General features: G+C 39.6%; 1 non-coding gene and 1 pseudogene across 1 annotated transcript; both read right to left on the bottom strand.

Annotated features, from left to right (window-relative positions):
• Positions 1-463: 463 nt before the first annotated feature.
• On the bottom strand, positions 464-570 carry LOC116894846. The gene has a single exon (XR_004387061.1). It is a non-coding gene; the product is annotated as a U6 spliceosomal RNA (small nuclear RNA).
• A 6,728-nt stretch (positions 571-7,298) lies between these two features.
• LOC116893284 lies at positions 7,299-14,683 on the bottom strand (annotated as a pseudogene).
• Positions 14,684-26,868: the final 12,185 nt, after the last annotated feature.

Below are 26,868 nucleotides of genomic sequence, written 5' to 3'. Positions count from 1 at the left end.
AATGATTTGTATGCTACCAACTTTTTTTTTCCTCGCTTGGCTGGGTCTATTTCAGAGAGCTGGGATAAATTGTTTATGCTCTTTTCATAGTTTTAAAGTCATTGTTCACCTCAAATGGTCTCCGTGATCAAGTGTCCCTCACTTCTGTGTAGATAGAAACATTCTCCAGGATATTTTTTTGTGGTGAATATATAGAGGAAAAAAATGGTCAGTCACAGTTTAGTGAGTTCAGATGATTGAAATCAAAACTGCAAATGAAGAGTCAGGTTTGTATCTTAAAATAATGTCAACTCCTTAGTTCATCATATTCCCTCAGGTAGAGCAGCACACCACACCAAACAAACAAACATACAAAAACAACAACAAAAATGGCTCAAGAATTTATTTTATAAGATTTTTATACTTTTAAATTATAATTACATTATTCACACCCTTTCGTCACTGGAACCACTTTTTTTTTTTTTTTTTTATGGAACACTTCACGAATTTGCATGTCATCCTTGCGCAGGGGCCATGCTAATCTTCTCTGTATCGTTCCAATTTTAGTATATGTGCTGCCGAAGCGAGCACTGGAACCACTTTCTATGAACCCCCAGCTTGTTCACTCTCAACTCCACTTCTGCCTTTCTTTTATTATTGTTGTATTATTCTACTTACATAAACACAATCTCTTCATTCCCTGCACTCTCATATGCACATATGTTCTGGGCTGCACCAATCTCGCCTCTCTACCCGGGGAGTGACCAGACCAATCTCAACTCTCAGCATTTCTCTTCTTAACATTGCCCTGCTTGGATGCTGGTGACTACAGCTAGAGGAAGCCCGCTTGCTGAGTGCTGTCAAATTTTCAAGTTCCCGTTCAATACACCACACTGTGTTATTTTGAACACTGAACATAGAAAATTGCTTTGAAATTCGAGGATCCACTGTACAATATATTTCCTCATTTTAAATCTATGGCAGCCATTACTGACTTCTGGATGAAGAAAGCCTGGAGTTAGCCAGGAGAGCTTGTGCTTGAGCATGTGACCCAGCTGATGAAAGTGGGAGAAGTGAGTCTGCAAGCATCTGTGGGTGAGCACACAGATATGTAGGAGAAGAGTATGTTTGGATACAAAGTAAATTCAAGGAAAAGTCAATGCAAATAATGACTGCTTATTATCAGTCTACTATTGAAATGACATTTGAGTCACTGTGTATGTTTCCCTCCACCAGACAATCTTTTCCTCAGCACTGTGTTGCAGCATGGTTACAGACACTGCTCTGAGCTGTGGGTGGTTTGATAGACACATTGATAATTAACAATATGTAACTCTACCCACCAAAATGGTTGAAGAGTAAATGAGACAGGAGTTCCACACAACCTCATTTAATCCCTACAGAAACTGAGCTGCAGCTGCATCAGTTTTTTTCTGCAGTCACCTTGTTTCTCCCCAGTCTCTAACTTTTTAGTTCTGTAGCTCTTATCTGCACATAGATTTTGGTGTCTGTCCTGGGTGCCTACACATATACTCTCCATCTGCAATGCCCACTGATGTCAAACACGATATTCTATCACCTTTTGCTTCTCAGATGAGACTACTTTTGCAGAAGCCTTGTGCTTGTCCTCAGGTACAGTTTAGTGGGTTTTCTTTTTTTTTCTCCTTTTTTTGTTTTTATTTTGATATTTTCTTTATTTCCATTTCAAATGTTATCACCTTTCCTAGATTCTCTTCTGGAAAACCCCATCCCATTTCCCCACCCCATGTCTCCATGAGGGTGCTTAGCCACCCACCTACTTACTGCCTCCAGCCTACCTGCCCTTACATTACCCTACATTGAGGCATCAAGTCCTCAAAGGATCAAGGGCCTCTCCTCAAACTAATGCCCAATAAGGCCCCTTCTCTGCTACATAAGTAGCTGGAGCCATGGGTCAATCCATATGTTCTCTTTGGTTGGTGGGTTAGTCCCTGGGAGCTCTGGGGTGTCTGGTTGGTTGATATTTTTGTTCTTCTTCCTGTAGGGATGCAAACACCCACAGTTACCTCAGTCCTTTCTGTAACTCCTCCATTGAGTACCCAGTTTACAGTGCAATGGTTGGTTGAGAGCTCTCACCTATGTATTTGTCAGCCTCTGACAGAGCCTCTCAGGAGACAGCAATATCAGGCTCTTGTCAGCATGCAGCTCTTGGCACATGCAATAGTGAAAGGGTTTGATGACGGCATGTTAGATGGATCCCCATGTGTGGCAGTCTCAGGATGGCCTTTTCTTCAGTCTCTGCACTACACATTGCTTCCACATTTCCTGCTGTATTTTATTCCCCATTCTAAGAAGTAGTGAGGCATTCAGACTTTTGAGCGTCATGTGGTCTGTAAATTGTTTTGTTTTGTTTTGTTTTTACAGTACAAATTAACTTATTTAAAACAATTACAAAACACAAAAAAGTAGAATATTCTTAGAATTATTAATGCTTTGCTAAAGATCAGGTAGGATTAGAGGGTAAGAAATGGTATTGGGTGGGAGGAGCAGTTGACTAGTTCTAAAGCTTTAGATACAATGCAGTTGATTACATATTAATTCAGCCATTACATACTTGAGATAGTGGTTGGGAGACCAGTAATTTGTCTACAGGAACCCCTACACAAACCAGATCCATGCAGACCTCCCCAGTGCCATTCTTCTCTAATCCTTAGGACCCTAAAGCCACCTGGATGACAAAATTAGCATCTTTCCTCCACCACGTTGCCTATCTATTATCTTCCCTCCCCTAGGGTGCTAGGCAAGCTGATAGCAGTTTGCTCTCACAGCTGGAAAACAAGTTGTTTTGTCTACAGGCATCCTGCATGACTAGGACATGTGTAGAGGATAGCTTTGTTTTAATCCTTCAAATTAGCCATGAGTACAGTCAGTCTCTTCTCCAATCCAATTCAGTGAGTGCACTATGAGCAAGTGAGGGGTCCACCCTGCCTTTCTCAATACCAGCAGCTCACTAACCCTCACCATTTTCAAGTACAAGTAAAGTCCTTGGCAGGGGGTGGGGTGGGCATAAATCCACTGTTACCAGTTCTCTCTCTGAAGTACCTAAGACTCCCTAACCTAAAGACAGACTAAACACTTGCAAATCTGACATTAGGTAAAGGCACATAGGCTACCTCCACACACTGCAGGCAGGAACCCAGTCTGGAGTCATCTTTACTGCCAGGCATTTACAGTGGAATGGCTTTAGGATCACACAGATTGTTGAGTTGCAGTCTACTAAGGAAAGATCTGGGCTTAACAGGAGAACTAACAACGAAACCTTTAGTTTGCAAAGTCCATTTATTACGATTATTCCTGCTGAGGAGGCTCAACAGGGCAAGCCACACCACCTCTCCCTCTGCTCCGGGAACTCAGCACAGTCTTCAGGTAAGGAGAGAATGTAGCCAACTCTAGCAATCAAGGCCAAAGTCATCCTAGGCCCAGACCAGACTTTTGGTCCAAAGATGGATCCTAGAATTGAAAAAACTGATGGTTGCCAAGACCCAGATGCTTATTTTATTATTGCATAATGCTGGAGACCTTTTCTACCCTGGGGAAGCTAGAAGGTGAAGGCTTCCAAGCAGGGGCTCACAACATCCACCTATCCGTAGTAGAATTCAGCTCTTCAACTGTAGCGTACATTTTTTTCTGATATAGAAAGTATGATGGCTTCAGTGTAGTTTAGTAAACTTAGTCCTAGGAATTTAACCCATCTCTAAAACATGGCCTTTGTCCTGCTCAATTCTAAACCTGTGGCCTAACATCCATGGCCAATTGGATCAATATGGTTATCTTTAACCATGGCCTGAGCCTTTCCCAATGTCCATCTTCAATTCACACCAGTGTGACCACTCAACTCTTCAATATTCCTGCTCAATGCAGGTTGAATTGTGCTAACATCCTGTTCTCTTAGAAGGCCTATAATTCCCACTGGGAAAAGTGAAATGAAGTCCAACTTGAGGAGCTATTTCAGCCAAACTTCACTTTCTCAATCCTAGAATCTGGGGCTGGACGAATGCACTGGGATGTTGGCTCAAGCCCTAACTTGGTTCTTTTTGTTCTGAGAAGTACCATAAAGGATAGAGAAAAGATCTGTTTGCTTTTCTTTCAAGACAGGTTAATTTTTGGAGTGTAAGGGTTCCTGAGAGCACTAAAGCCTTTCCAATTTACCAGCCCATCAATAGCATTCACATATTCCCTGTTGAATATGACTGTGCTATGCGGTCATACTAGCAAAACACAGGTGAAAACTGGGCAGGATGCCTGAGAGTCTGCATGGCCAGGGACATGAAGAACAGGAGCTATAAGGAACCACAGGCAGGACAGTGAGGAGACAACAGCACTGACAAAGCAGCACAGAGCAAACAAAGCCCATAGTGTTAAGACCAAGTGGGACAAGTGTAAAGGTGTCAGTCTAGCTCTTCTTGTGCTCCTTTGTTGGCTCTCAGCTCTAAGGACCTAAACCCCTTCCTCACTTCTCATCTTGATAACAATGATCATCTTTTACCAAGTTCCCCTTCTATATTGGCATGGGTATTTCTGATAGCCTCAGATAACAGTTCTTTCTCCAAGTTTTGGGAATGTCCTACCATTAACCAGGACCAGGCTGGTCTTTATCAACTGTCCGTTCCCCCAAAGATGACAGCTAACCATTGAAATGATGACTGTAAAAGCCAGTCTCATCTCTTACATACTCAGGGTTAAGCACTGCCACTGACCAGCATTACCACAGTTTCTTTTCGAGGGCGTATACTTCAGGAAAGATAGCTTCAGCATAATCAAGTTACATATGCATGGTGCCACCTTAAGGGAGTTGTCTTTTTTTTTTTTTTTTTTACCAAGCAGGAATAAGAAAAGGAAACATAGCAAAAAGGTCAGTGCCCAATTTGTCAAGGCCCTCAACAATTTCTTTTTCCATGTGTTCAGCTACAGGCCTCCCAAGTAGAGAGAAATTGGCTTCAACTACTAGCAAATTACATGTCTGCCTCATGAAGAAGAAGCTCAGTGGTTTCCTGGCTAGACATTTCTTGAGCATCTAAAGTGCATGTCACTAAATTCTATCACGAACCTGCTGAGGAAGGGGGTCTTGTGAGAAATCCACACACGCAATAACACCTAGGAATGAGTTGTTCATGAAAAAGGAGATGAGAATTCCTCAAGAGTCAAGCCCCCACTGTAGGAAACAAGCCAGAGAAGCAGCAGAGAATGAGGGCAAAAGAAGGGAAAGGATGAGATCTCCAATGCAGCACAAGGTCAGAGCTTATTACTGACATAAACCAGAGACGTCAGTTCTTGCAGTCAGATTAAGTAGCTTCCTTTGAGTCCTCCCTAAAAGCTCACTGACCATGTATCTGCTTTCAAGGTATGAAAGAGAATGTAGGATTTATAGCAAACTAGCCAGTTTCTGTCACTCTGTTCCCAAAGAGAATAACATTTAGCACCTGAACACTAAGAAGGAATCCATTCTCAGACCTTCCTCTTCCCCCCCAGGAGGTAGGTAAGAATGTTTATGCCCATTTGGCATCTGGAGAGGAAGTAAGTGAAAGAGAGATCACAAGACTTGCCATAAGTTTTGCTCATACTTCAGAAGTATAGGACTCCAGAAGACAGGCCAGGCCTTGGCTGATCCAAGTCTATCTATGAAGGAAATGTTGCAATCATTCCCTGGGAGAAGTCTAACTACATAGCTGGGTGGACAATATCCTGAGTTGCCTCCAAGAGTTTAAAGAAAACCACCCCCAAAAAAAAAAAAAAAAAAAAAAAAAAAAAAAAAAAAAGCCTTCACAAAAAATTACTCAACCACTTGACAGTTGTTGGTGGAGGGGAACCTAACACCCAATAGAATCCTACAGCTGTAGGGGAGATGTAGGAATAAGACAGATGGTAGCAAATGCAACCAAGATAGAAAATACTCTTTCTAGAAGAATCCACCACCATACAAGGAAACATCTGCTAAGATGTTACAAGGACTATTCTATCTCTCAGAGCTGATATTGGGAGGATACAGCTTAGGCTGAAATGCTGAGAGGCAATGGACTTCAATGGGATGAGGCCAAGAAAATCCACTGGAGTGGAAATGTCCAGTCTAGGGCATGATTTCTTTCTTCTTTTTCCACTATATTGCTGCCAGTGGAAGAGGACATGATTTTGAGTTTCTAAATATAAAACTTATAGCTGATAGGGAAACCAGGGATCCTTAGACACCAAAAACTAGAGGTCTTAGTGGACAAAGGCAGTGCAGCTACACATGAGGCCCAGGTCAAGACACCATGCAGAGGTCAAGCAGCAGAAGGGTAGCGGCAGTGCAGGTGCTAAGGCACAACATAGACAGACAATGGAGGAGCATAGGTTCCTAGGGGGAAAGGTTCTCCACGTCCTTCCAAAGGTACTACTACAGACTGAATGAAGCACCAAAGCGGGCCTGGCAGGTTGACTGGGAGTTTAGGTTAGCGGCCTTTCAAAAACTTTGCCTAAGTCCCATCATCTACCAGTCAAATCTTTTCATAGTCCCCTACTGGGTTCCTGGCAAGGCAATCCTTCATTCTCAAACCTAAAGCTCAAAGCGCTCTCTCTCTCTCTCTCTCTCTCTCTCTCTCTCTCTCTCTCTCTCTCTCTCTCTCTCTCTCTTCCCTGGATCTAAACTGCTAGAAAGCCTTATAGCGGAATGGTGAAATGCTATGGGAATGGACAGAAGCAAAGGACCAAGCACAGTTCCGTAGATCATGGTGCTCCCCAACCCCCAACCCCGCCATAAACATCTGTGACAAAATCACCCTTTAAAATGCACGTCTCTCACAAGAAGAGTTCTGGGGTGAACCCTCTTATTTTCAACCAGAGGGCCTCCTGCCCTCCCACCACAAAGGAGGGGAGGGAAGCAGGAAAAAAGAAAGAAAACAGTTTTATTGGTACTATAAGCTGTGATCACCATTTTTGGCTCTTTCTTTGCTTCCTTCCTCTGCCACCAGCTCCCAAAGCCTGTACTTCCCTTGCAGAAGCCTGGGACGAGTAGGAAAAAACAGGGAGGCCCTGACTTTGGAAGGTTTCTTATCCTATGTGCACTCCTACCCCTCATTGCTCCAGGCTTGCAATTCCCCATCTCAGCATACTCTACAGCTATCCTGAGGGGATGCCATGCAGCTATGAGCAACACGTCCTGCTTTCAGAGTCTGTCTCAATGCCTATTTCCCCCAAATCTTACTGCCAAGAGAGCCATTCTCCGTTTGACATGTGCAAATCCTCTCATTGCTCAAGGTGAGGCTCACCTCTGGGGAGAAAGCCCAGTCCTGGGGTGGGAAAGAGGTTCATTTTTCTGCATTGAATTGCCCTTCAGTGGACAGCTTTACCTCCTGTGGAAGGAAAGAGGGATGGAACAGCACAGCCTGTGTCTCCTCCCCTTGCATGCTGTGTCTTTGGAAGCTTGGGGCTGGCCAGTAGCCTGGATACCAGGTTCAAGCTGGAAGGGCTCTCCCACGCGGGAACCCTCTCCTGAAGGCTGGTTCTTCCCCTCACTGTCATACAGGTCTCTGTGCCCCAAGACCATCCTCTCAGGTTTTTCTCGGGTGTACCCAGCTGCCCTGGGGGGAGCACAGCTGGCCTGAGAAACTGAGTTACTGTTCAAGCTCTGTAAACTGATAGAGAGGCAGACATCTCCCTCCTGTAGCCGATTGCAGGGCAGAGAGTCATGCAGTCTGCCCAGGGCTGCAGGAGGACCAAACCCTGGCCATGTACAAAAAAGGGGTGCTCAGGGGGCACCTCAATGTTTACTTTGCCAGGCCACTGGCTCTCCTGAATATCCATGACTGTGTTAGAGCCGATCTTCTGCCCCCCACTCACTTCAGCTCTATGCACAGGCCTGAGTTAGGAGATCCTCTACCCGCTTCAACTACCCCCCCCCCGTGCCGCCGACTCCCGCCCCCTGTGGCCAGCTGAATGATGGTGCCTTTCATGAAATGGGAGGGTAAGTGGGAGAAGGTATTGGGAGGTGGCATTGGCTCCTTGTCTGGGAAAGTGGCTCTGGCCTGCATGTCCAGACTCGATGCCACCAGGATCTCTGAGCCCACAGGCAGCAGGCTAGGGTCAGTTTCAGTGGGCACCAGGTTGCCAATGGCTACAACCATTGCTTTGGGTAAAGGTCTGTGTTTTACTGGTTCCTGATGGGACTGGGGGTAGAATACACGGGGCTGATTTTAATCCATCATTTCTTTAAGATTCTTGGCTGACCCTTGTTCCTCACACTGATAGTCAAGGGTATAATGGAATAAGTTAAGAGGGCTGGGTTCATTTTTCCTCTGAGATGCCACCCCATGATAGTCCTGAGAAGCTAAAGCACCAACTACCCGCTGGACCTCAAGGTCGATGTCTGTGGTCCCTCGATGTTAGGTCTGTTTTAATCGATCAGTGTTAGGAAACAAGGGACAAAATTCTAAAATCAGAGTCAACTTGGTCCTGTAGCACATTAAGTGTACAAAAAATTATTATAAGAGAAAGCAGGATGATTTAGTGCTTGATCAACACTACCTGTGCTGAAGAATTCAGCTTAACGTGGCATTGGGAATGAAAAGACACGAAACTCTTACACAGTGTTTCCTGGGGAGTTTATTCAATCCCTGCCTCTTGAGGTCACTTCTTGGGAGGTGGTCTTAGAAAACCAGCACTGGTGTCATCATATCTTTTAAGAGTAGCTGGTGATCACTAGAATATGCACCTTAAAGGAAGGCTTTTACAGCAATCAGTTAAGACATTATGTACATAGACAGGTTTTAAATAGTTTTGAGCCATTGATGATTTTGTTCTTGTACCTTTAGACCTGAATCTCACATACTTACTGTTTGTACTTGGGGGCACAGACCACAGCTATGGATTCAGGGAGCTTCTTTTGGTATCCAAAATGTGTATGTAGGTCTACACTTGATAAGAAGGCTCTTTGGGTTGGATGGGTCTGAGAAGAAAAAAGAAGCCAAAAATTCTAAGCTAGACCAGCCAACTATGTAAATCCATCTCAGAAGGGACTCCCAAGGAACAATAACAACTGCTGTCTCTGTGATTTCCAAAATCATTCCATGCAGACACACATCATGTGGAGAAGGAAAAGGGAATCATGTTTTGTCTTCCTAACTCATAAATTTCAAAATGAACTGAGTATTTTCACTGACTCATAGCTAATGTTTCCATTCTTGTGAAGCAATACTATGACCAAGGCAACTCATAAAGGACAAGATTTTACTGGAGCTAGCTTATCGCCCTGAGGTTCAGTCTATACCATCATAGCAGAAATCATGACAGTATCCAGGCAGCCATTACACTGGATGAGCTGAGAGTTCTACCTCATTTTGAAAAGCACACAAGAAAAGACTATCTCATAGGCAGCAAGTAGGGTCTCAAAGCAAACCCCCAAAGTGACACACTTCCTCCAACAAGGCCATACTCCCTAATAGTGCCACTGCCTGGACCAGGAGTATTCAAACCAATACAGTTACTTTTAGATTGTTGCTTTCTGAGGATAAGATGCTTTTATTCGTCCATGCCTAGTTAAACCTGATGTCTGATTTAAACCGTGTCAAGTTTTGTCCTTCAGCTTTTAACCCACCTCTGCTTTCCTCCTCCCAACATCAGACTGATTTCTTCTTCACCAATATTTCTGATAACTACTTCAATCATTGGTTCAACAATCTCTCTGGGTCTTCAGCTGTATACCATCACTCCTGCCTCTGAGATCCATGGGATATCTCCTTATATGAAGAAAAATCACTTCTGTCCTTCTGATGTGGTACTGTACTACTGTCACGTGATCATACTATGCCTCTGTCCTTTCCTTCCCTTCCGTTCTTCACCAGATCACCAGATGTAAAAACCCATCAGACAATGGCATGCATGAGTGGGGATCAATCTTACAGATGGTAAGCCATGCAAGGCAGTTGTAAAAGTTACATATGTACCCATTGCACTTGAAGCACTGTTAGCATGGAAGAGAGGCACATGTAAAATGGGAACTCTAAAGAAATCAGGGAAGAGATGGGGAGAACAAGAAGGGGTTCAATCTCAGAGGAAGAAATTGAGAAATTTAAAGCAGTCTCCTGGGGTTGGGGATTTAGCTCAGTGGTAGAGCGCTTGCCTAAGAAGCGCAAGGCCCTGGGTTCGGTCCCCAGCTCCGAAAAAAAAAACCAAAAAAAAAAAAAAATAAAGCAGTCTCCTGGCAAGTTCTTTTTTCTTACTCTAAGTTGTATGCACATAAATGCTTCATCCATGAGCCATTACACAACCCTGTTCATGCATATACACTAATAAGTAAGCTATAATTGAAAACAGCAAGCATTTGAAAAACAAAAGTGAAGTCAAAGAAAAAGCAAGGAAAACAAAAAATAAGAACAAATCATGTCCAAACCATTTCAAAGTTCCTGCATATTTGTATTCTGTTAATCCATTCCCAAAGGACATCCTCTGCACTTCAAATTGCCATAGAATCTAGGACCTAGATGCAAGCCTTAGTATTACTTTCATGACAGACTCCACAATGCCCAATACATGTCACCAAGTGACCTTTTGATTCAAGGCACACTATTAAGGTTAGCTCTGGTTGTTTCCACCCAGCAGTCTCACCCTACTGAATGCTAGGGTTCCAGGAGGAACCCCAGCTCTTTATGACTTTCTTCACCTTTGCAGTCTTTGCCCTCTATGGCTTATAATTCAGGAATCCAGTATCCTCAGAACTCCTGTAGGAGATTTGGATGCTTTTGCTGCTGGAGCTTGTCCCTGGGTTTCATCCTGAATGCCTTCTTCCAGGGTCCCTGCTGTTTGGCTTCTGTGACCCTCATTTCCAGTTCTACTACAGTCTTCTTGCTTCTTCATCCCCACTCTGTTCTCTGCTCCCCTCATTAAACTTCTTCATCTGCCAGGGAATTGTTTCTCTGGCAGCAGCTCTCCCCATTTTCTTGGGTTCTTGAGCTATCATCACATATAAGTGTCCCATTTCCCTCTTCTGGCTTCCCAGAATATCCTCCCAATGTCAATGTTTAACATCTCACAGATGCCTTAAATTCCACATTCTAAGACTGAACCCTACTTCTAAATTCAGTCCCCCTCTAGAAACCTGACTCATGTTTATGAGAGCATCACTGTCACTTCCATGAGTCCAACTGAAAGCTTGCTCTGTCACAGACTCCTCAACCTCTATGCCCATTCACTAGGTCTCTGAGATCCCCAACACCTCCCTCCTCACCACACAGCTATTACCCCTCATGATCAGTCCATGGTATCAGCCTCCAAACCTTACCTGATCTTCCCTTCCCAAGCAGCCTTGCAACACCTTCATTTTAACTTCTGTGTAAGGCTTTGGTCACATCATTTTTTTTTTTGCTCAGAATAGCCCAAAGAGTTTTCCTTCTACTCAAAATTGCCACTATTTTCCTGCCCATACCAGACAATGGATAGCATCATTCTCATGAGTGATTTTTAGCACATATTAGGCATTCTTTTCTAAAGAAACCACAAATCCCAGCCAACAGAAATGCTCACTGATGCAGGAATGCCGTGTATCTCTTTCCAGTACTGTACCTTCCCCCATGAACATTTTGTTTCCCTCCTCCTAAGTAATACTAAATCACCTTAAGTGTTTTAGTTCTTCCTCTGCTACCCATATTGACCTATATTACCTCCTCCCATATTTGCCTCATGTGACTTGGTGGGCATTTTCTATGTGATCTCCTTTTTGTGTCCCACGGCACAAAACACCAAATTTCCATTGCACATAATATATTATTGAGTTAGGCATAGCAATAAGAATTTATACAATCAATTGAAGATCATGAAGTCCCAGGAGAGTGCCTTCCCAAGGCCTGTCTAGAAGTACAAGTGATCTCACAAAACCTACAAATAAACCACCTGGTTTGGACTTATACTTGTCACATTACAAAAAGTTTTACATGTTTCTCGAGTTCCAGTCTTTAAAAATGAGAGAACCATTTAAAAGACTCTCTAGGCAAGTTATTGTGTACCCTTGAAAATCAACAGAAGTATGCTGGGCAGGTGCAAACACTTGAATACCTTGCATGCAGAAGCTTTTGGGTATGCACAAAGTACTTCTTCATAGGTAAAAAAACACACTCATCAGAAAGGACTCCCTTAATTATTTAAGTTTCATTTCTCCATCTTTTAAGTATATTGTCTGTATATTTTGTTCTTGTACACCTGGGCAAGCTATTATTCTCCTGCCAGACTCACATGGAGTTGGAACTTTGAAGAATTACTTCAAGTAAGATGTAAAATAAGAAGAGCTGTAAAAGTACTAGGAAATGCTCCATTGACTTGAACTGCACACTATTGACTGTGCTCAGAGATGATCTGGAATGGGTTGACTGTGTTCAGATGAGGATGTAGGCAGGATGTTTGTAAGAGACAGGCAAGAGAAACCCTCAGTCATTGAGGTCTATTTGCTTACGTGAATCCACCCTAAGGAGGTCCAGTTCTTCTTGGATGAAAAAGAGTTCCTCCTCATTTTCAGTTAAACAATAATCTGGGCCTTCTTCCTGGACAGGAATTAGAATGTTGGTCACCTGATACTCGTATCCAACCTGCTAAGAGATAACAACTTGTCACAATTCTTGGAGCATTCAGACCTACTCATAACACTCATGTAGCCCCAGCCCATATCAGGGCATGAATCTCTGTTTTTCTCTCCCTTTGATGTTTTAAGACCCTGGGCTGTCTTGTCCTTTGCTGAGGTACATTATAAAGGAACAGAAGTTGAGTAGAAACTGAGATGTCCATCTTGACACCTCCTGAACCTATGCTTTTATTGTTTTTACTGAAGATGGCAGAGATTTCTTTTGCTGGCAATGGTGTTCCAGGGCCCACCTCTCCACTTTTCTTTCTTTCATCATAGAGTTGTGCAAAAGGAAAGGAAGCCCATTTAGAAAATCCTGCCCTACACATGATTTCCCTTATGTCCTCCCAGAAGGCTGACTTCTGGGCTATTTACTCTTCTTTATTTTTCTGCAGGAAGGTAAAAGAATTTAGGTCAATACATCAATTCTTCGAAGAAAAGTCTTATAAGTATAGATATTAACCAAGTGTAGTTCTGTTCAGGCCTGATATCTCGGCATAGAGTCTTTATCCCTGATGTGGTAGAAAACAACTATATCCTCCTTACTCAGTTCCTGTATATCTATCTGTCTTTAGTAATGTTTTGTCTCAATCTTCTTACTCCAATACTCTACTCTGTGTGTGTGTGTATGTGTGTGTGTGTGTGTGTGTGTGTGAGCATGTGTATACAGCTGTGCAGAATGCATGTGTTACTCTTTCACTGAATCACACACTCCACTGAAACAGCACAAGACAGTACTAGGAAAAGACAATGTAGTTGACGCACAATCCTGTCTCCTTGCTCCTCCTCACTGACCTTGTCTGCCTGGTAGTTTGTGTATTCTTCTTTGTACTTCCTTAGAATCGTCTCCTTCAGCTCCTCTGCCCTCTCAAACACCTTTTTTATTGTCTGCAATACAATACCAAAATGGAGAATTAGCACAGTCCTAATGCAAGAAAAGAGACAAAGCAAACAAGTAGGGAGGGCAGCACTATCTCATGCATGACTTGAACTCCATTCCCTGCCATCCCCTCCTCTGTACTGAATTCCTGAGAAAGCATTTCCTCCCCTTCCACCCAGTGTCAGCATCTGTGGCTTTTCTATGTGCAGGAGATATTTGGTCAGTCATACAGAGAATGAAGACCCACCTTGATGATGTTTGCTCTTCCAGCATGGCAGCATAGTTTTTATATTTTTTTCCCTGGGAAGTTTCTCTACATACAGTCTAAAGGAATGGAGCAGAGTGACTAGGCTATGTGGAGAAAATCAAATGTCTAAATGAGGCCTTGAGGAAATTTGACCTCTGTTTGCACAGTTTTAGAAGTTCCTGGAGTTTAAAAAGCCACACCCTGAAATCCCACATCCATTCCCATCCCTGTGCCTGGAGAGAAAAGTACCAGAGAGCCCAGATACTGCATTAAGAATTGGTACCACAGTGTATTCATCGAATGCTCGTTTTCATAATTGTCAAGCATCAACAGTGTTTAAGGAATCAGAAGACAAAATTTGAAAGCCAAAGGTGTTTTTCCTGATAAGCTGCTCCAGGTATTCACACCCTGTCCCAGCCTCAGGATCCTTCCTGGTCTATTGGTCTGTTGACCTATTATGTTCACTAAATCCTAATCTGTTTGCTAAGTGCTGAGCAATTTCTATCCAGTGTGTTTTTTTATTTACTTTTTAATATCATTTGTCTGACTTCAGTATTCTATGCTGAGCTCTCTGTTTGACATAGTTAACACCTCCCTGTTCTATGTTTACCTTACATCTATTCTTCTATATTCTCTCCTCTCCATCCCCTGCACCACGCTTTTTTAATTTTCTTCAAGTTCTCCAGGTACTGTTGGTCTGGTCTTTTGATAAATGGCCAGTTGCTTAAGTTATCAAGAGCATTAGGTTTCTTACTGCCCTGTGATCCCCCCTTCTATCTTAGTGATCTTTAGGCAGAAGTTTTCTAAAACCAGGAATGGTAATTTTTAAATTTTATTCGTTTCATTTTATTTCTTGAGTAATTGCCTTATATACTCAGATTGGCTCTTCTGAAGTTACCGTCCAACAGCGACTCTGGTGTTCTCCTTGGATGTCATGCCTCCAGTTTCCAAGGGCTGACATTGCAGGTATATGCCACCATATCCTAGCTAATCACATTAGGAGTTAGTTTGTACTGTCAGTCAGGGATGTGTGGTTATCTGTAAGCCATTTACCAAAACTAGGTGGCAACTTCCTCCATCAGTAAGGTACCCATCTTTAACCCAGTGTGTAGCACCAGGGAGAGCACAGATGTTCCTGTGCCCTTGACTGTAACAAACTATCCTTCTGTCAGGGAAGGAAGGCTTTCTTCTACCCAACATTTTCAGAGAACACAAATGTGCAAACATGAAGGAGAAAGGTACATCTAATTTACCCTGATGGCAAAGTCTAGTCAATCTTAGCTGCTGATTGAACAGCCACAGATGTCTTATTGAATTTCCTCATCTCAACATTACTCTTGAATAACCCCAACTGTGAAGTATTATTGTGGAAAACTCTGTGGAGGATGTCAACAGAAGAGAAGCATCTTGGCTCTCGGTTCCCAAGTGTCTTTATCCAGTTCTCTCTATATAACAGTTGAAATAGTCTGCAATGTATCTAGTTTCCTCCTCTATACTCTGCTCCTAAAGACTCCATTCCCTAGAGAGTAAGTAAATGCTTAGTCAAAAGTTACAACACTTGGAAATGTCCAAGCCAAGACCATGGATAGGGCACCATCTTGTCCTTCAGTACTTTCCCCTTAACCACTCCCCCCTTATTTTGATGTTTCCCAATTTGTAAGACTGTCCAATTAAATAAACATGTCAGTTTCTTTTCCTTCTTGACATTGTGGAGGCACGAATACGAGTAGAGGTATAGGTTATTGGCTTTCGCCAGAAAAAATCACATGTGTTTTGAAGCAGATCAACTGAACACTGAGCCAGAATTGTTTACTCAGCTCCATGGTAACTTCAAGATTCTACTAGGTGCTGATTGGCTAAGAGGAAAAATGATGCCATAAGGCAGATGAATGTCAATAGTAATGTCAGAAACCATGTTTTAAAAGGGACAGAGTAGACAACAATCTAGAAAGGAAGGCTAGAACAGCCCTGTCTGGCTGCAATGTGGGCAGCGGGAAGCAAACAACCCAGAGAAGATGATGACTATTTCCAAGACTCTTAGATCAGAAAGAGTGCAACGAGTTTCCTACATGTGGTCATTCATAAAGTCATGTATGACTGAAATGTGATTACACATCCCAACAGATAATATTGGCATGTATTATATTTGTGGACATGTCCTCAGCAGGTGGACATATCTTTCCCATCTCTCCTCCCCCTTATTCTATAAGGGTGCTCCCCCACCCACTCCCTCCCACCTATCAACCCTGACATTTCCCTACACTGGGGTATTGAGCCTTGATGGGACCAAGGGCCTCTTCTCCCACTGATGCTTGACAAATCCATCCTCTGCTACATATGTGAATGGAGCCATAGGTTTATCCCTGTGTACTCTTGGGATGATGGTTTAGTCCGTGGGAGCTCTGGGGAAACTGGTTAGTTAATATTGTGTTCTTCTTATGGGTTGCAAACCCCTTCAGCTACTTTAGTCCTTTCCCGAATTTCTCAACTGTGGACTCCATTCTCAGTTCAATGGTTGGCTGTGAGCATCTGCCTCTGTATTTGTCAGTCTCTGGGAGAGCCTCTCAGAAGACAGCTATATCAGGTTCCTGTCAGCATGCACTCACTTCCTGCATCCCCAATATTGTCTGGGTTTGGTGGCTGTACATGGGCTGGATCTCCAGGTGGGGTAGTCTCAAAACAGAGTTTTTAAACCACTTCTAAAAATGTTTTTCTCATGTGAATCCTTGGCACTCGGATTTGGATCTGCAAACATTACTTAAAATTCAAAGTCTTCTGAGGTTTAGAATATCCTACATCATTAGTTAAATAGATTTTACTCATGGGCTTTATGTCACAAAAATCCCTTGCTTCACTGCCTTTGTTTTTAATATAGGAGTTTTTCTCAGTGTTTTGCATTTTGAAAACATTTTATCAGTCCTTTGGCTTTCACACATGTGTCATTACCTAGTAAAGCACTTTGGGGAATGCTCTTTTAAACCTACCTCTCTGGCAATAAACCTCCTTAAATTACTGTGTGTTTAGAAGGTAACAGATGATGATGTGATTCATAATTTATTTGATTTAACTGATATTTGTTCTGCTGTTTTTAAATACTAAGGGTTTTGTTGCTGCTATTGTTACTACATGGCAAAAAAAAATTCATATATATTTTGGGTAGGTGGCTCTAGACCTTTAATTGTGTTGTGGTCAATATAAACTGACACTACAGACTGATGTGTTTAGATCCTAACCCCTGGAGGAAAGCAGCGATTTCATGTAAATTTAAGAACATTTGAGAATCTTCTTCCCCACATTTCCAGAAGAACTAGAAGAAATAAATAAGCTGATTGGTTTATACAGATTTTTGGATATGTACTTGCTAAAGGTCTTAAGTAACTTCAGTAAAATAACTTTTCTATACCTGATGTGAAAATGTGTGTGTGTGTGTGTGTGTGTGTGTGTGTGTGTGTGTGTGTGTGTGTGTAATGGTCCAAACTAAATAGATTTCAGATTCTAAGTGCAAATTATAAAAATATATTTATATGTCTATTTAGATATATGCTTGTTTATATGTACAAATTGAGTACATCTGTTAAGAACAGAGGACATAATTTAGGAATGAGTTCTCTCTTTCCATTATATTTATATATTTACCAGAGAAATCCAAGAAAGGTCTTCAGGCTTGCCAATCAGTACCTTTACCTGCTGACATAGATCCGTCTTGCTGACCTCAAAATATATGGGTTTGAAATGACTGAAATGCTATTAGGTTATATTTTCATCATTTTATTTTCTCCATAGAAAAGATTATCATCACTATTGATTTGTTAAAAGAATAAATATGTACCGTAGCTTAATTCTAGACCCACAACAAAATCTAAAGCTAAGTACTTAAGGAAAAATTTAAATATTTAAAACATATTATTAAAGTTTGTCAATGTGACTACTAAATGAAGAAATGGGTGCTTTTAATAACTTAGTGATGAATGATTTAGTTCAATTTAGTTTGTATTTTTATCTCATGATTGGTATGATATCATATCACACAGATTTATGGCAAAAATATTACCAGTTTCTCATGAGACAGTGATAGGTACATAAGGGTTTCCCCAAATATCCAACTTCTAACTCCCTGGAACCTGAGAAAATGTGCCTTACATGGAAAGTGAAATTAGACCTCATGGAATTAATGCAGGTTATCAACTGACTCCACAGAAAAAGACATGGCATGATGTGGGCAGCAGATCCAGGGTGATCTCAGGGCTCTTGTGATGGAAGGAGGGAGGCAAAGGCTTTCTAGTCAGGGTTTGAGTGTGTGAAACAAGCAGCATCTGGGAAGTAGCAAACAGGGCCATAAAACTGTCTTTTAATACCTCCAAAAGAGACACAACCATCTTGCAGCTGCCCATGGGTATGAGACCAGCGTTTGCTTCTTTTACCTAAAACACAGGACATCATTGGATTTTACTAGACAGATCTGCCTACTTTGCAATAAATTTGTAAACCATTAAAAAATGCCAAAACATCGACATCCACATTATCTGTATTTCAGAAGCCATCAGACGGTTGTTGTTATGTACCTGAGACCAATACATATTTATTTTTGTTTGTTCCATTTAATTACTGTCTAGTGTCTTTAAGTAATTGATGTGAGTCAAACAATTACTGCAACACTTTGGAAATGTAAAGCATATTCATACCCACTATCTGACTTTAGACTGTACAATAAAGCAAACCAGAATACAGTTTTGAATTTAGCTTACAGATAGGAAAAGCTGCAAGATGTGAGAGAAACTCAGCTGATTTTAAAGGTAGAACCTTGTATACCTAGCCTTTGTTTGAATTTTAAAGCCTTGTGAGCTTTTATTTCTCAATTAATTAGCTCAGTCATTTACATTATGAAGTGAGTATTCAATAATTTTTCATGATACCAGAGATATGAAGCAAAGTAGGTGAGTTCAATAATTTTGTAATGATTCTCCATATAGAAATATCAAATAAATATATAGAACTAATTGTCCAACAAAATGACGTAAAATAATTAGTGAAAGCAGATTCAAGACATGTTTAAATTTCTTTCGAACACAGTTTAAAATACCATCCATTAATAATATACATATGAGGTATGAAGTAGTATTCAAATGAAAAATCAAGAAGTCGGATTGATGTAGTAGTCAATTGTTTCAATGTAGGATTTTAGTTAGCAGTTGGAGGGAGAATAGGCTCTTTGTGTTTGAGAATAAGAGTTCACAGCTATCAACGTTTAACGAAGAATGATTCAGTTGAGACAAATCTCAGGGAGCTAGTGGGTGAAGAAGCAGGTTACCTTAATGATAATGAGGTAATACACAAATGTAATTTAGGAGTGGGAGAGAAGAAAAGATGTGTGATAATGATGAGAGTGCCAATCACTTTCACAGTCAATTTGTGGAATTGATAAGAGTAGAACAAAATCTCATGTCTCCCTAGTAATGTCTTGCTGAGAGGCTGGGAGGAGCTCAGAGAAGCCTTTAGGAAAGGTTCAGCTTTATATGCTTCCCACTACAAAATTGAGGCTACTGTGTACTCGGGTACATCTGGTTTTAGAGAATAGATTAGCACCAATAAGGACGTAGGTTCAATCTATATAGGTGGCATGATGAATTGAGAATCATTGTGTTCAAATGTTACCACTTCCTACTTTTGAAATCTTGTATATAATCTCTGAGATATTGATGTTCAGATTCTGAAACTCTAAAGTAAGGATAATATTGTTGATCCTAACAGTTTGTGAGGGTGAGAATTCAGAGCCTATGCAGGAGTGTAGGGAAAGCTAGAGATGTATATGACCTTGGACAAAGTTGGACTTGATCTGATAAGAAAGCACTTTAAAGAAGTTCAGAGTTCAGTGGTAAAGAAACCCACTGAAGTTTTGTGCAATCATCACCTGCCTTTAAAATACTGGCATACACGAGGAAACGAATGGAGTGACTTTTTTTTTTGCCTTTAAATTTTTCCTAAATGTCTTTTTTTCCTTTTCTCCATCTTTATTAAATTGGTTATTTCTTATTTACATTTCAATTGTTATTATATTTCCTGGTTTCCAAACAAACATCCCCCTAACCCCTCCTCTATGGCTGTTCCCCTCCCCATCCTCCTCCCCTTACCGCCCTCTCCTCAACAATCCCATTCACTGGGGGTTCAGTCTTGGCAGGACCAAGGGCTTCCCCTTCCACTGGTGCTCTTACTAGGCTATTCATTGCTACATATGCAGTTGGAGCACAGGGTCAGTCCAAGTATAGTCTTTGCGTAGTGGCTTAGTCCCTGGAAGCTCTGGTTGGTTGGCATTGTTGTTCATATGGGGTCTCAAGCCCCTTCAAGCTCTTTCAGTCCTTTCTCTGATTCCTTCCACTTTTCAACTGTGAAGGATAAAATGTGATTCTCAGTTATAACCGCACCAAATTGTAACAGTGCTTTTTAACTTTAGATATTTTATCAATAAACTCTATTGCCTTGCCTCAAGGTTTCCACCAGTAAGAATTCAGAACCTGAAGGAGGTTTTGTAGAATCAGTCAAAGAAGACTTGGATCAAGAAGTGTAGTTCACACACTCTGCTTATTGAGGCAACACAAGCCACATTTATTTATAGATCCATTTTTTCAAAGCTGAAGATGGTTCACATTCATTTTTTTCAGTTGCTCACAGTCTCTCTTAAGAACTTTCTGTGTTTAACAATAGCGTGTACACTACACTTTTCCCCTTCCTTCTTCTCTTCAGTCGCTGCAGTTTCCAGTTAATATCTAAATTAGCACATTGATATATATACCCAAGTGAGAGTGATTGGGAGCAATTGTGGTTACAGTATAGAGAGGCGATAGACTACACACCAAAATTCTCTTTTAATTATTGGCACCTAGTGTCTGTACACATCCAAATCAGGAGATCTAACTCTTCAAAAGCCTACAGTTCTAAGCAAATTGGTAATCTGAATCAGTTCTTCATCCTTGCTTGGCTTACCTCTGAATGTTTCTATTAAGTCTTGAGACTAATGATCCAGCAAGGCATTGCTAACATTTTGACAATCACCTAATTATTGCTTGGAACAGTTCGGTGGCCAAATTGTTGTCAGAAAGAAGTTCCCATCCTGAGAGAACATCCGGATGTTCGCTGGTGTACCTAGAACAATCCACCATGTTGCCTCAACTGTATTATCTCCATTAATAAGCAGAGGCGTAGTGCTCTGTGTCGTTCCCACAATCATGGGGGGACAAACAAGTTACCAAAATATGAAAAGACATTAAGATGATAGCATCATATAAATAAGGGAAAGAGCAGTCTAAAATAGATTAAATATTTTGGTAAATCTAAATTTTTAAAATAATTAATACTCCATCTAGCACATAAATAAGTTCTATATCTAAACATTTACAGAAGGTCATTTTGATTGCTGACAACTTTCGTTAATAAACTAGTATGTACAGTTCTTCAAATACACAGTTTCAGCTCATCTTGGTAAGTACCATCAGGCAGCAGTTCTAGTAGCTACTATTAAAAATGTTTAGAACAGCCAAACCATATCAAAGCAACTGCATCGTGTTGTAGTCCTATCAGCATTCGTGATGGCGCTTCATCCTTCATCCTCAGCAAGATTTGGTGTCCTGTGGACTCTCTTCACTTTCTTGAGCAGGCACAAATGGCTTCTCAATGATTTCCTGGGAAGACACAGTAATAAACATCTTCCTTGTACTGATTTCTCATCCAAGTGTCTTCTTTGGGGAGGTACATTTTCTAGTTCTATAAATTTTTAGCTGGGGAAAATTATCCTTTATAATTAACATTAAAGAACAATTGAGATAATCAGTGGTTGAGTATATACTATTTCTGCTGAGAAACCTAATTCATTTCCCAGCACCCACACCAAGTGGTTCATAACCACCTGCACCAGGGGCTCATACAACCTCTTCCAGCCTCTGCAGTTACCCGTAATCAAATTCACATACCCAGAGGCAGTACACAAAAAATAATCAATATTATAAATAAATCTTTAATGCTAATATTTACTGCCTTAGAGAAGCCATTATAAAGCAAGTATAATTGTGTACAAACACTAAGATTTGATCATGAATATGATTCTAAACAATAGAAATATGTGACATAAAACACTTTTCTTTCATAGTTTGATGTCACCTATAAAATTCTGAATGGGGTGCCCATTAAACAACTCAGAGAATCACTGTGTGTGTTCTAAATAATATCCCAATTCATCAAAATGAGTGGTCTGCCAATTTTATCTAGATATGATAATATTAAATCAATTATTTACTATTTAATAAATGTATAATTAATCTTGTTTTAAGAACCTTCTGATCTAGACCTCGGTTAAAAATTACTTTCACAATATTTTTTCCTTCAATTTTATAGAGAGTGGGAAGAGAGAAGAAAATGGAGTGATTCTTTCCTTTGTTTAACATGTATTTAATAATTATAGTTTAATAATTAAAATTCTGTTTTAGGTTCACAAAACTGCAGAATGAGACAGAAAATATTGAGAGGAGCTACTTTAATGTAGGGTATGTCTGATTATGTGCTAACATGGGCAGCTAGTTTATAAGAAGAATGTTAAAAATGGAAAATCAACAATCCATATCTGATTTATGAGATAGAGGAATATCTGAAATGACATCTAGCCAGATAAGCTGCCTGCAGGAGGAGAAGATTGCACCAGAGCTAATGGAGAACTGGACTTGAGAGAGGAGCAGTGACAGTGGAGATGTTGGCCTACAGAGACGTACCAAACTAAAGAAAAAATGATGGAAAGGTTGTGAGGTAGACATGGGATTTGTATAGTTAAGAAAATTAAGGAACGTCTGTTCAGATAGAACAGACTGAATGAGGTGAGCAGTGATGGACAACTTCTCCCATTGCTCTACATTTATTTCTGTTTTAAGAAAGCAATAAGAAATAAGAAAGAAAGAAACAAAAGAAAAAACATAAAAAAATGATGTACAAAATAAAATCTCCTTGCATCAGCTTCTCATTAAGTTGGAAGAGGAAGTAGGCAGTTTAAGTACAATAGCACTTTCCCAGGATAAATCCCAAGCTGTAAAATGAGTATAGGAAACCACATTATGTTTCCCACGATGGCTCTTAGAAAATACAATAAAACAGTACCATGTATCCCTTTCCTGTACTCATTCATGTTAATATCACTTTGAATATGTTGAAGAGGGCAAGGGCCCAGTTTGCTATTTTAGAACATCTTGCAGCCAGGAAGAGCTTCCCCGAAATAGACAATAAATACTATTGAGACATCAGGAATATTGTAATAGGAAGTCAAGAAAATATTTGTTTCATGATTCAAAGGCAAGAAGATGAGGCATTGCCCCATCCCAGCTCCATACCATCATTGAATGCTTTTGTGATGTGAACTGAACACCAGATGTGCTGAACCTGCTAGTGTTCGAGGCATGGACTCTCACAACACCACTAGCAGCTGAACACAGGCTAGAAACTGCAAATCTGCCCAATTACAGCAACAGAGAAAAGCACTTCTGTGGCTTTATTATTAGCAGTGCTTTCTGATGCCCATAAATACAACCCTAATTGCTGTAACTAATTGTGTTTGCTAAATTAAACGTCTAATATGGGCGTGCTTATGTCTTCTAAGTGGTATTCTGTTACACACCGTTGTTCCCAATACAGTTGCTCTGATTGCAATGAATAGGCAATGGGCACAGAAAGAGGCAATGTTTATTGGATTCTAAGGGACCAGGTAAAGCACTGGTAATCATGTTAGCAATGTGCTGAGATAAATGTGTTTCCAATTCTTATTCTGTAGAAGAGAATTCTGAAGTATATGAGAATGCATGCAAGAGTCCTAGGACACATGGTTCATAATAATCAGGGGAGGGTTTAAGCTGGGCTACGGAAACTCTCCCTGTAATCACTCCTTGACCTGTGTCCTAGAACATGTTTTAACAGACAAACTAGAATTTTATCTATTAACTATTATTCTGTCATAGTCAATGAAAAAATAAGCTAATGTGGGACTGCATGTATTATTTATAATGCATTTATATATAAAATATCATACATATATGTATATGACTAGATTTACATCACTATACACTTATCATTATATTTGAGTTCAATAGCCATACATTTTTATCATTATCTTTTGAAAATATAGTCAATAATGATTGATAGGTGGTTGGAAAATATAATACTATTACTGACAAAATAGTTCCCCTAGAAACACTGGAATGGAAAATGGCTAAGTGATACATTGTATTTTATTTATTTATTTATTCATTCATTCATTTATTTATTTGTCGTTTGGAGCACTATTTTAAGAAAAATAGTGACAGATTGTTAAGAGACCAAATCCACTAATTATATTTATTAAGCACAGTGTGTTTCTGTTTGTTTTGGAAACTTCTGCAGCTGCCAAATGCTGTTCTTGAGTGCAAGGGCCCATTCAACATTGTGACATTCTGGAAGAGTTTCAGTGTCCTGCTGATGGAAACGTTGCCAGCAACTCACAGTACTGCTGTCTGTTCAAGGCTGTGAGGATGCAGAGAGCAGAATTTATAGTAAAATGACTTGTAACAGATAAATAAGACTCTGCTCAACCCTTCGGTGAGCAGAGTCTTACACATGTTATTATATGACTTTGTTAAAAGCTGACATATCTTTAGCCACTGGTTGCCATCATGTGACATCCTGTGAGTGTTAAGGTTATCTAACAATGGTGTTTCTGTCAGCTGGGCTTCTTAGCCTTTCTTCTTGTCCTGAAATCATGGTTACATTACTAAAGAATTTTTTATTATTTTGTTAAGTATTAACGACTACATGCAAAATTCAAAAATTTAGAAATGTTATATTTTTAAATCTACATATGTATCATGTTTTATATATATACATATATACATATACATGCATAAAGTAAATATCTAAGCAGAGGATTACATATTACATATTACATGCTAAACATTGCATATTACACATTGTGCATTATACATAACATGCTATATATTATATATTACATAGTATATTTATTACATACAATATATATTGAATTCATATATTAGATACATTTGTTTAAAAGGTCACATTATGTGGGACTATTTAGTTTATCTGGGTTAGAGAATTATATATTCAATTATATGTTATATATTATTATATTGTTTGATACATGGAAAGCATATATATATATGTATATACATATATATATGTAATACTGTACCTCAGATAAACTGAATAGATTTCACACAATGTGATTTATATAAAGTTATCCATGATATGAGATGTATGCTCAATTTAATTTAGCTTGCTCTTTCATTTTAAGTTCTCAGAAATACTTCCTTTGTATTCCAATATTAAATAAAATTATCTGATTATATAAAATTATTATGATTTGAAATTTTACATTGTGTGAAATCCATTCATTTATCTGGGTTAGAACAACATGTGTGTGTGTGTGTGTGTGTGTGTGTGTGTGTGTGTATAATCATATATTATATTGTATACAAGCTTCACACATCACATATCATAACATGTATATTTACATATTATGCATTATATAGTATATGATATACATGATATTATATAGTATATGTTGCATATTATATATTATATTATACTATATTATATTTGCAACATATATATTATATAATATAGATAGTGCATATATACACACACGCAAATATATATATATGTATATATATATATTACATATATATTCCACACACAGGTACATATGTATATATACATGTGTGTACCCCAATGAACTGCAAAGATTTCATACAATGTGACCATTTAATTTAATTAAACTTATGTGAGATACACACCAAATTTAATTTAGTTTGCTAATTAATTTTAAATTCTCAGGAATACTTCCTTATGTCATATGATTAAATAAAATAACATCTTCACAAAAATGGCTATTCTGGTGGTAAAATGATAAACTTGTCCCATTATCTAATATTTAGTTCCTAGTGGGCTGTTTGTTAAGGATTATGTGTAATGTTGCTGGAATAGCTATACACCCGGGGTTGAACTTGATCTTTCAAAATTTTTAGTTCATTTTGAGTTAATGCTCTCTGCTTCCCTTTTCTGTCTTAAGATGTGAGCTCTCAGCTGCTGCCACAGCTTTTTTTTTTTAAACATGTCTTATCATAGCAATAGAAAAGTAATTATTACAGCTACTCCTTCCTTATCTATCCTTCTATTTCTCTCCAGTGAACCTAAAAGTGTTCTATGTGGCTTGTTTCCATATTTTCAGCCTCTAGAATGAATGCCTCTCTTAGACTGTTACATATTTAATACTTTAAGAAAAGGTTGGCCTTTTAGGTGCTTGTAGGATACTTAGTGAACTCACTAATGACAGCATGGTTCTGAATTCTTTGTGAACCAAATTAATGACCAATGAACATCCAGCAAATGCTTAATACTTGACTTATATCCCATCTGTGAACTGTGGGCATCACAGGATGGGATTAGACTCATCATATGATGCCATTCCCCTTTTCTTCCATTGTGATTTCACAGTTTAATCTGGACAGCAGGAACATCACATTTAAGTGTCAAATTCAATGTGTTTTTGTAATAATTTTGACAAAAGAGTCATTCGCTCCACATTGGAATAAGTATACACTGGTTCTTTTGTTTGATTCTAACATAATGTGATATCTGGGGGACCATATAATTATAATCGAGAAATTTATTTAAAATTTTTGCTCTTAAGGTTTTGGACAGCATTTTATAGCATGACAGTTAAATGCATATGATTAATATTTATAATATTTTAATGTTTTGACAATTGTATTCCACAAAGTTACAGTCAGTTTGCAAAATGCCAAGAGAAAATAGTAAATGTGTTTAGCAAAATTACTTTTCTCACCCCTGACGCACACTTTCAAAATGTTATGAAAAATACAAGGGAGGTCCTCAAAGCAGGGTGTTGCAAACTTATTTTATCCTTAGCATTTGACTGGAGAGTAACAAAATATAAGAAAAATCAAAACTTATCATTATGTGACTTTTCCTGGGGAGAAATGAACATTTATCTACCCAGAAAGGGGTACTCCATTGTATAAATGTACCACATTTTCTCCATACATTCCTCTGTTGAAGGACATCTGGGTTCTTTCCAGCTCCTGGCTATTATAAATAAGGTTGCTATGA

The sequence above is a fragment of the Rattus rattus genome, chromosome 2 (assembly GCF_011064425.1).
Source record: "Rattus rattus isolate New Zealand chromosome 2, Rrattus_CSIRO_v1, whole genome shotgun sequence".
Taxonomy (NCBI): domain Eukaryota; kingdom Metazoa; phylum Chordata; class Mammalia; order Rodentia; family Muridae; genus Rattus; species Rattus rattus.
Note: the sequence above shows the minus strand (reverse complement) of the source record. Positions and strands in the feature narration are given on the sequence as shown.